Genomic DNA, 10,115 nt, shown 5'->3' on the forward strand with positions numbered 1-10,115 from the left:
CCATGCACGACTCCAACACCATCATCAAGTTTGCTTACACCACGACAGTTGTAGGCCTGATCACCGGCGGCGATGAGTCAGCCTACAGGGAGGAGGTCCGTGACCTGGCAGTGTGGTACCAGAACAACAACCTCTCCCTCAACATCAGTAAGACCAAGGAGCTGATCGTGGACTACAGGAAACAGGGGGGCGAGCACATCCCCATCCACGCCGATCGGGCTGCAGTGGAGCAGGCCGAGAGCTGTGTCCAAATCACTAAAGACTTCAAATGGTCCAAACACACGTGCACAGTCGTGAAGAATGCACGACAGTGCCTCTTCCCCCTCAGGACGTTGAAAATGTTTGGCATGGGACCTCAATTCCTCAAAATGTTTTACAGCTGTACCACTGAGAGCACCTTGACTGGCTGGTATGGCAATAGCACTGCCTTCGATTGCATGGGGCTACAGAGGGTAGGGCAGACAGCCCAGTACATCACTTGGGCCGAGCTACCTGCCATCCAGGACATCTATATCAGGCGGTGTGGAAGGAAGACCCTGAACATTTTAAAGACCCCAACCAGCCAAGCCATAGACTATTCTCTCTGCTTTCGTACGGCAAGTGTTACCGGTGCACAAAGTCTGACACCAACAGGCTCTTGAGCAGCTTCTACCACAAGCAATATCTAACAAAATAGCTATACAGACTATCTGAGTTAACCGTGTATCTTTATTGACGTTTTATTTGTATTTTTTGCACTGTCTCTATGCACACTCACAGGGCCCTACACACACACACACACACACACTTACACACCACACACACACACACACACACACACACACACACACACACACACACACACACACACACAACTCCATCATCTGATTACTCACCACAACATACTCACACCCACTCACATACAAGCTGCTACTCTGTTTATCTTATATCCTGTTGCCTAGGAACCTTACCTCTACACATATCTGCCTCTATCTCTCCAGTATTTCTGCACATTGTATATATGATATTGGAACTTACCCTGTGTATAGTATGCTTACTTACTTATTGTGTTCTTCATATTTCTTGTTATTTCTTGTGCGTTTTTTCTAGTGTTACATTGTTATTGATTATTGCATTGTTGGGTTTTGACATTTCATTGTACTTGTGCATGTGACATTAAAACACGTGAAACTTGACTTGTGTGTGCATAGCGAATAAGAGGAAAGTGAAGAGCAAGAGAGAAGTGAACATGTTCACAGAGGCCGCTGCTACTGAACAGAACATGTGTGTTTTTGAACCCGTATGACCGAGATCTTTGAGTTGACTCACGGACTTCTCCATTCCCCTTGAAGAGAAGGCCTGAGCTGAACCGAGCTGCACTCAACTGAATGGAGGTCACCTCCAAACTTACAAATTCACTCACAGACCACTTTCATTTCCTACTGAAATCCCTACAACATAACACAGACAGAATCTCTGCCCCAGAAAGCTATTTTCGCAATGGAAGGATATTTCAGAGATCCGTGACGTACCTACACACACAAAGCTTCTTTGTTATCGCATCTCCTCCCCAATCCATTTATCTATCCCTCTTTTTCCTCCCCCCCTTTCCTCCCTCTCCCCCTCGCCAAGGCAAAACTATAAATACATCAAGCTTGTTGCCAGAGGCTTCAGTAGTGGGATCAGAACCTGAACTCCTCTGTTTGCAAATATTGGAGGGTTCGACGTAGACTGCAACCTGCAACCAGTGTATTTTATAAAGACCAAGTCAAATTCACATGATATACTACCTAAATGCACGTTCGACAAGGAGCACTTATATGTAAAACCAGTCATTTGACCATGGGGTAACCAGTAATGACGATGGTCTACTTTAGTCATAACCTCTTCCTACCCGTGGTAAGTCTCAGGGGATGTTGTGTGGTGCTAGGTACTCTCCCTTTTCCTCAGGGCAACATTCCATTTCCGCCCTGCTTTGGATTCCTGTGATTGACTGTAGATCTGACAGACGGCAAACGACCACCCAGACACATCCTTTAGTTTACAACCACCCCTTACTCACCTCAAACCAACATCGTCATTCTCAGTGTACGTCATCATATCATGGATCATAACTCCATGGTCCCTAGACACAGCTATAAGGTGGGGTTGCTGTTTTACTCCCAATGGTCATAATATGGGAATTTATGAGACACATATCTAAGTTTATATCTTACAAATAGTACATTCAATATCCAGATGTGGCCTATGCAGGAATCTAACCCACAGCTTTTTTTCCCAACCGCTTGAGAACTGCTCTGGCACCTGTTATAGCGAACGAATAAACACAGGTTTATTTCAAATGGTATACAACCCCTTGTATCTTTTAACAACCGCACTGAAGCAATTATGGAGAGGTGAGTATTAGGCTGCTTTGTGGAGGCAGTTTCAGACAGGAATAAAACAGGTCTGAAATATAAACAGCACGTCAACAACAATGAACCATAGCCTCTAATGTACAACATACCCTGTGTATGTGGCGGGCCTTACGATGGGAAAGAAATCCATATTTCACACAACACATTTTGGCACTTCCAATCTATAACTCCAACCCTGATTGCTTTTTCATAGTAAATCCTCATTAAGACCTCCAGACGGTTTCTGAGTACATAGGCTAGACCGAGGTTTGTACAACTTTATACTAAGGTTTCTACTGAGTTTCCCATAGCTGTCTGCCTGCTTCATTTAGGCTAACCTGTTGGTGTCTTCTTAACTATTTCTCATTGTCATAACAGTCAAGTACTTAGACTACCCTACAGTAGATTGAGTTTTTTAAAATGATTATCCATGTGTTGTCCTGTGACTGTTACCTTTTGGAGTCCTGAGGTGATTCATGGGGCCCACATCTCTCTACAAGTATACTGTAGTCAGGGTCACTCTCTGTGGCACAGATACACTTATTTTTATTTTTAAGTGTCCTTTTATCTACTGTACTTTGTTCTTTGTTTTTCCATACACGTGTGCAGATGACGTAATAACTGATGCCAATAATGCATAGATAATGTCACGTATTATAGACGACAGCAAAGGAAATACTCTACCATGCATGACTATGGTTGTTTTTAGTGTCTCAACTCGATTTGAGTGTGTTTTTTAAATCTCTATTTTGTATTGTCTATTATTTATCATTGTGCAGTGGCACTTTAATAAATGTAACTCTAACTCTACACACACCCAATCATAGAACTGCCAAGTGAATGTTGTGATGAGAAGCAGCCTGATAACATCTATGGCCCATTAAAGCTACAATCTGGGATGGAACACATTCCCCAATCTGAGATTTCACCTTTTAAAGACTGTCTTCTGGCTGAATAACTAAGACCTTCTAAAAGGCTGAAGCTTTAAGGCAAATCTACAATCGGTGTTATCGCTGTAGAAACCAAGTCCTGATTCCTAAGCTGGGTCTGGGTCTGGGTCTGGGAGATAGCTGTTCACGCCTGTTTAAATGTCATGGCCGATAAGGAAGGATTATCAGCTTGTGTAGTTAGAGCTATAGCTACAGAACATTGGGATGCTACAGTAGAGCAATAAGACACTCATTAAGCAGGTCTGGGATGTGTATCTGTGTTGAAACTAATGGATCGATACAACATATGCTGAATGGATGGATGGTTGTATCTTGGCGAGTCTGACTGAATTTCTGGCCCAAGAATTTGTTTTTGACTTTGAGTTCCAAAAAACAGAGAAATATACACAAAACCAAGACAACCATTGATCTGAAACGTATTGCATTCCATGTACTGAATCCAAGTAAAATCCAAAGCTTGCATACTGCATTGCATGGTTTGACCTTGATTTGCAAATATACCTTGATTTGAACAAGTCACCCGGTGTTCCTGGAATATCTTCAGGTAGAGGAGGATAGAAGCAGCAATGGCGGTCTGCATGTAAAGGAGTCTAAATTCCCAATCGGTCAGATACCTGTATGGAAAAACAATATGGCAGTACTAAATATATTTGCCCTGCTCTTTACGTATATTAAATTCCTTCAGATCTACATAAGAACTCCACAGCTGCCTAGGAAGTATGGGCTAAGGGTCTATTCCCGACTTGATCGCAGTCTCTGGGCCCCGGGGGGTCAACAAATACAAGGTGTTTGCTCACAAACATACGTATCCACTGTGCAACTCATTTACAGTACAGGATAGGTCAATACTATTGGCTGGAATATAACGGTGTGAGTCCATCCACGTCAGTGATAAGTCTCTACAAAAACAAACAAACAATCCCCACCTGTTTGATATTCTGGCCTGCTCACGCACACAGATGGCAAATCACTTGTTAGCATGAGAATGGAGATGATGATGCACACACCCGCATTCAAATGCTCTGAGGCGCGCGGACACACACACTGCCAAATAAGACTGGATATTAAAAATATTCATTCTGCCAGTTTAGACACCTAATTGTGGTGCTTTAGACGAGCAAAACAACTCAATCAATTGATTAAGCAGACTTGGCAATACCACGCACGCACGCACGCACGCACGCACGCACGCACGCACGCACGCACGCACGCCGCACGCACCACACAACACAGCACACACACACACCAACACACACTCACCACACTACCCCACACATACACACACACAACACACACACACACACACACACACACACACACACCACAACTGGTGTGTGATTGTAGTGCAGTGAAAGCCTTAATAATAATAACAATAATTTTTTACAGTTTCATCTAATCTTATTGTAGAATCTCAAGCAAAAAAACAAAGAAGCAATATATCATGACAGGTCAACCAATAGAGGCCATGTACAGTATTTAAAAGCTGCATCCTCTGAAGACGGGGTCAGTTCATGACTTGAGCGAAGGGAGCTGGACAGAGGATGCTATAGATGATGGTGATGGTGATCTTGTAGAGGGAAAGTCAGGGGACCAGCCAGGCACTTACAGCTACAGGACTTCTCCTCTTCCTCTCTGTGTAACACCCACACGGCTAACGCCTCAGCAGCTCTGGGCGCCAGAAAGCTCACCACACGCAGTTCAGAATAGTAGCCAGTCCTCCTCGCTACGAGCTCTCTGCCTCAGCACTGCTGTATTCCTCTGTCTCCCATTCCTCTCACGCTCCAGGCCAGTCCTGAAATGATGTTCTCAAAGGATCTGGAATTGGCGACGAGGTGAAACCAAAAAGATGGTACGGTATCCAGACGCATTTTTCAAACAAAAGCTAGTTAGCCAAGCCAAAAGGTGTTAACCTGTCAGTCAATTTGCAAATCTGTGCTTCAGAAACGGCAGACATATGCAACAAAAACTCAGTGTTATCAAAAACAAAAGAGCGGATTAAGAAACAACAATGAAAACCACCTAAAAATAACTAACTACTGTATGGTCAAATGTACAGCAGCTCCACGCTTAGGCTGCTACTAGGGTGTCATGGTAACTAGAGAAACGTCAGGATCCTAAAGCTTCAGCATTATCCACACTTCCTTTCTTTTCAATTTCCTCCGGGAATTATAACTACACAACAGGAAAGACTTCTCAAGTGAAAAAGGAAAAACTCAAATTATTCAATCAAGGAGGATTTTTCTTTCGCGAAGGCAATTCAGATTGAAAGCTATTTCCTGTCTGCAGAGAGGCTCCTTGCAGTGATATTTGTATATAATGGACAGAGGAATACTAAGCAGCAGAGTGCCAGCAGCATTGTTAAAGACTGTAGTTAGGGAAATGAAGCCTCCGTAGCCTCGTAGAGAAACTCAGGCATTCCAGACGAGCTTGACTCCCTGACATGCTGTTTCAAAAGGCCTGCGTGAGACGCATAGTGCTAGGAATTCAACGATAGTAAATGGAGAGTGGGAGAGAGAGAGAGGTCCAGTTGTCGGTTTGATGCAGGCTGCATCTCTTTCTCAGGTCCCTGACTGGACAGAAAGGTCAGTGAAGACAAACACACACATGTACAAACACATACACGCCACAGCAGAGCTGGATCTCTGAAGTGACGAACGCACAAACACATACACACTGCAGCAGAAGACCAGCCTGTGTATTCTCTCCTTGGACACAAGGTCACTGCATTCACGTGTTGTTGTTTTGTTTCGTGTTTCTGTTGAATGAAAATGAGATCCAGACCCAGAATAGAACTGCAGGGTGACAGGACAAATGACTATGTCTATGAAAGACAAAGAGAGGGACAGAGAGAGAGAGAGAGAGAGAGAGAGAGAGAGAGAGAGAGAGAGAGAGAGAGAGAGAGAGAGAGAGAGAGAGAGAGAATATGCCCTTCCCCTTCATATATAAATAGCAGTCTGGAGGAGGCTGCCTACAGTACTTGTCTGTTCACATAAATTAAATCAGCAACGTCCTTATCCCCGGTTCCCTGCTCAAACTTTCTGTACACACAGTCAGAGACGCTCAGCCTACCACGAAGCACTGCTCCACACTTAATGCAAACAAAACTTTGTGTTCACTCTGTAGTGTCTATCCCTCCCCATGCATTTTAAGTGGAGTTGTCTTTCACTGGGTGGCCGCTGTCGTCAACACTCCATTACGGCTCCAGCAGGTGTACAGTTTCCTACCAACCTGTTGTTTTGCCAAGTACTGAGGGGACATTACAACTCTACCTGCCTGTCACCGCAGCTACTTTCCTTTTAATTACACCTGTCAGCAGCAGGACCTGCTAGCTCTTACAGAGGTCACATGTCCCCTCTATGATCACATGCTTTTTATTTGTTTTCTCTTCRAGAGCAAGTCAGGGGTATTTTCAGTTCAATATTCCTGTCCATTTAGAAAGCCCTGCGGACCATATTTAATCAGGCAATAACGAGAATATGAGAATGTGCAGTGATTAGAAAACCCAATTAGTTGTGAGGGCAGGGGGTAAATGAATGTTCCTGCAGGATGCCTGTCTCTTGAGGACAGACTGGGGCAGCGTCCGTAGGGCTCTGGTCAAAAGTAATGTACTATACAGGGAATAGGGTGGCATTTGGGACGCAGGCTAGCAATTAAAAAGAGGGGACGATAGATAGTGTGCCACTGAAATCACCACATGCTACAGGAATACATCAGCTAATGCATAAAAATGTACCCTTTAATCTGTGTGTTTGATGTCATCATTTTCCACGTAGGACTCAAATTCAATTCCTTTTATGTGATTCGTATCTTTGCTCGCCAGTTATAGATGTCTCCTGGTGATATCTACAGAGCAAGAGTGTTCCCCATCCGTTGCATTGAAAAGGATGATGAGGGCACAACGAGAGAGGGAGAGAGAGAGAGACATTAGAYGATTCATGTCATTTGACAACAGTCATCAAAAGGTGTCTTAATTGTCCTGATGTTTACGTGACAGTAAAACTTATGGCTTCAGTACATCAAAGAAACAAAAGCAACAACAGAATGGTTCTCCAGTGGGATGGCAGCCAAACACTTGTGTCGTACAGTAATCCAAGAGATCCTCCTCAAGGGGAGAGAGAGAGGGGAGGGAGGGAGAGAAAGAGTGTATCTCATTTAGCCCACCCTAGCCTGGGTAATAGATACGCCACACAGAGAGCATAGACACACACACCCTCATGCACAGAGAGAGAGAGAGAGAGAGAGAGACAGAGCAATATGAGGAAAGAGAAAGCAAAAGAGAGAGCGAGAGAGAGAGAGAGATAATGATAGAGAAATTAGAAAAAGATTAAGTGATTGAGAGATGGAGATGGGGAGAGGTGATTTTAGCATCTTGGCGTGCAAACGCCAAAAGAATTGGGGGATGCATGCCAGCAAAACCACTACACAACACAACACTAAATAATACATGAATTGCACTATAAAGGTGTCAAACGGTGCCCACAAACTGTTAGGGCCTACATAAAGCTGTCCCAACAGCAGAGCTTTCTTTTCAAAACCATGGAGTGAATCCTTACCACCGCTACCCTGGCTATCAGAGGAGCTTTGTCTGGCAGCGAAACAGTTCATTCAGCCTCGTTTACTGACTTTAAAAAAAACATAGCTGATATGGCTGACTTGTTTAAACAAATGTGGTTTCTACTGACAAACTATGGCATAAGGGAACGATGAGTGGACAAGAGAAAATCTGTCATTAGCGAGCTAAGATGTACATAGTAAATATAACTATTTGTTCAGCCCTTTTGAAATGTACAGCGACAGCATTCAGAACATAGGCCATTCTACATTATTCTCCCTGTACACCAAGTCAGAACCGTAGGATAAATAAAGGGAGCATATAAGCAAACAATTAAAGCAAACAATTAAATACCTTACAATATTCGATGATGACATTTCTCTAAAATAGGCTATAGGCTACATGTGCACCACCAAGTCAGAACAGTAGGCTAAGTTAAGAGGGGGAAAGGGACCAAATTATTAGAGTGAGGGGCATGGACCACTAACAGCTTATGACATAACATACACTTATTATTACCACAGATGAGACAGTATAAATATGAAGCATCCGGTTGGCATTTCCACTCACTACCAAATATGGTAGATAGAGGAAGCCCTAAGGCCAGCAGTGGGAGACGATGGAATGAGATGGATTTTGGCCAACATTCTGATAATTTACTCATCGATGAAACATTTGATTTCAACACAGTTTTCTGTTCCCAAAGCTACAATCTGTTACGAACAGAGTGGACTAAGTTTTGAGTTATTGCACACGCGCACTTCCCAGAGTAGTCGTTCCCCAACGACATTCTAGCTACAAATGTAGCTAGAATGCACCAATAGGATCTCGCTAGCTCGTGCTTGGCTCTGCCCACCTCCTTGCTTGTTCTGTCCACTGTGGCTCATTTGTTCCCATTTGAAATGACAGGCTGTGGTCTTTTCTTGGTTTAGTTATACAAATCTTTGGTATTACTTTCTTAGATACAGTATATGTCACGAATCCCGCTTCCTGAGTCTGTTTTTGCCTGTGTTCTGTCCTGGAGTGTTTTTTTCCGGTGTCCTGGAACGCACCCTGTCTGGTTGCCGGGCGACGTAGCTAGTTGGAGGATCTCTGAGTACCRGCACCTGTATCCCATCAGCTATCTGCACACCTGGTCCTGATCATCACCCCTCCACTTCATAAGCGCTGACCTGACATCCATTCCCTGCCGGATCGTTAGCCATGAACAGTATGTTGTGCCAGCGTATCAGCCTCCAGTTTGTTTTGTTGTTTTGTACGTCTTGCTTGCCTTGAACTTACCTCCGTTTTTTCTGTCTACAGTCATTCACCCGGAACACTCATCCCATCCCTACCTGGTCGTCGGTGACTTCAGTTACTTCCTTGGATCTGCTTACTCAATTCCATCAACTCACCTCCGCTGCCCGCTCCGCTACTTGGATTTTTCTATCACTACATTTAAACTTGTAAATAAAGACTCACCTTCGTCTTACTCTCCTTGTCCTGGTCTGCTTCTGGGTTCTACTTTAGAGAACCGTGACAGTATACATATCTCCCTGGCATATTACATAATCTATGCAGCAGCATACAAGACATTTTTGGACCTTGTTGTGCTCATTTGAACAGGAAGGTGGCCCAGCGGTCCTTCTTGTGGGCAATTTTTTTCATCAATGTCTGGCATTCTATGGATTCATGGTGCTTTCAAGACAACTGGAAACTCGGCAAAAAACAAGGTTGAAGCTCTAGAAAGACGCCCGAGTTCCCAACTTGGAATTCCGAGTTGGATGACGGTTCAAACAAATTTTCTCCGTCCTTGTTTTTTTTGAGTTCCCTGTTGTCTTGAATCCACTGAAGTCTGAGAGTTCCGAGTTTCCAGTTGTTTTGAAAGTCGCAGAAGTCATGCTGGATTGACAGCAATGCAATGTATTCAACCTTTTCTGGCCCATGGGGTTGCATGTGAATGTTTACCCTTTTAAGCTTGGAAAATATATCCTTAAACTCAGACTTGGACCACACACCCTCTCGACTGAATAGCAGGCTAGTGATTGCTTTGCAACGCTTGCAGTTAGCCACGGATTCCTTCCAAACGACTCATTGTTGAATTTGTGATTTCCAACTTGTGTAATGTTTATGTCCAATACTCTTCATATGACAAGGATTGAAAAGGATTTGCCAGTAGATTGTCGCCTTGATTCATGATGATGACTGCTTGTCTAGCTTGTTAGCGAAGATTTTGAAAGTATGATGTTGACATGATCA

At 43.8% G+C, this 10,115-nt stretch overlaps 1 long non-coding RNA gene across 1 annotated transcript; it reads left to right on the forward strand.

Annotated features, from left to right (window-relative positions):
* The first annotated feature begins 8,854 nt into the window (after positions 1 to 8,854).
* Positions 8,855 to 9,348, forward strand: LOC139029443 (uncharacterized). The gene is made up of 2 exons (XR_011481743.1): positions 8,855 to 9,087; positions 9,180 to 9,348. It is a non-coding gene; the product is annotated as an uncharacterized lncRNA (long non-coding RNA).
* The last annotated feature ends 767 nt before the right edge of the window (positions 9,349 to 10,115 follow it).

Source organism: Salvelinus sp. IW2-2015, linkage group LG3, assembly GCF_002910315.2.
Source record: "Salvelinus sp. IW2-2015 linkage group LG3, ASM291031v2, whole genome shotgun sequence".
NCBI lineage: Eukaryota > Metazoa > Chordata > Actinopteri > Salmoniformes > Salmonidae > Salvelinus > Salvelinus sp. IW2-2015.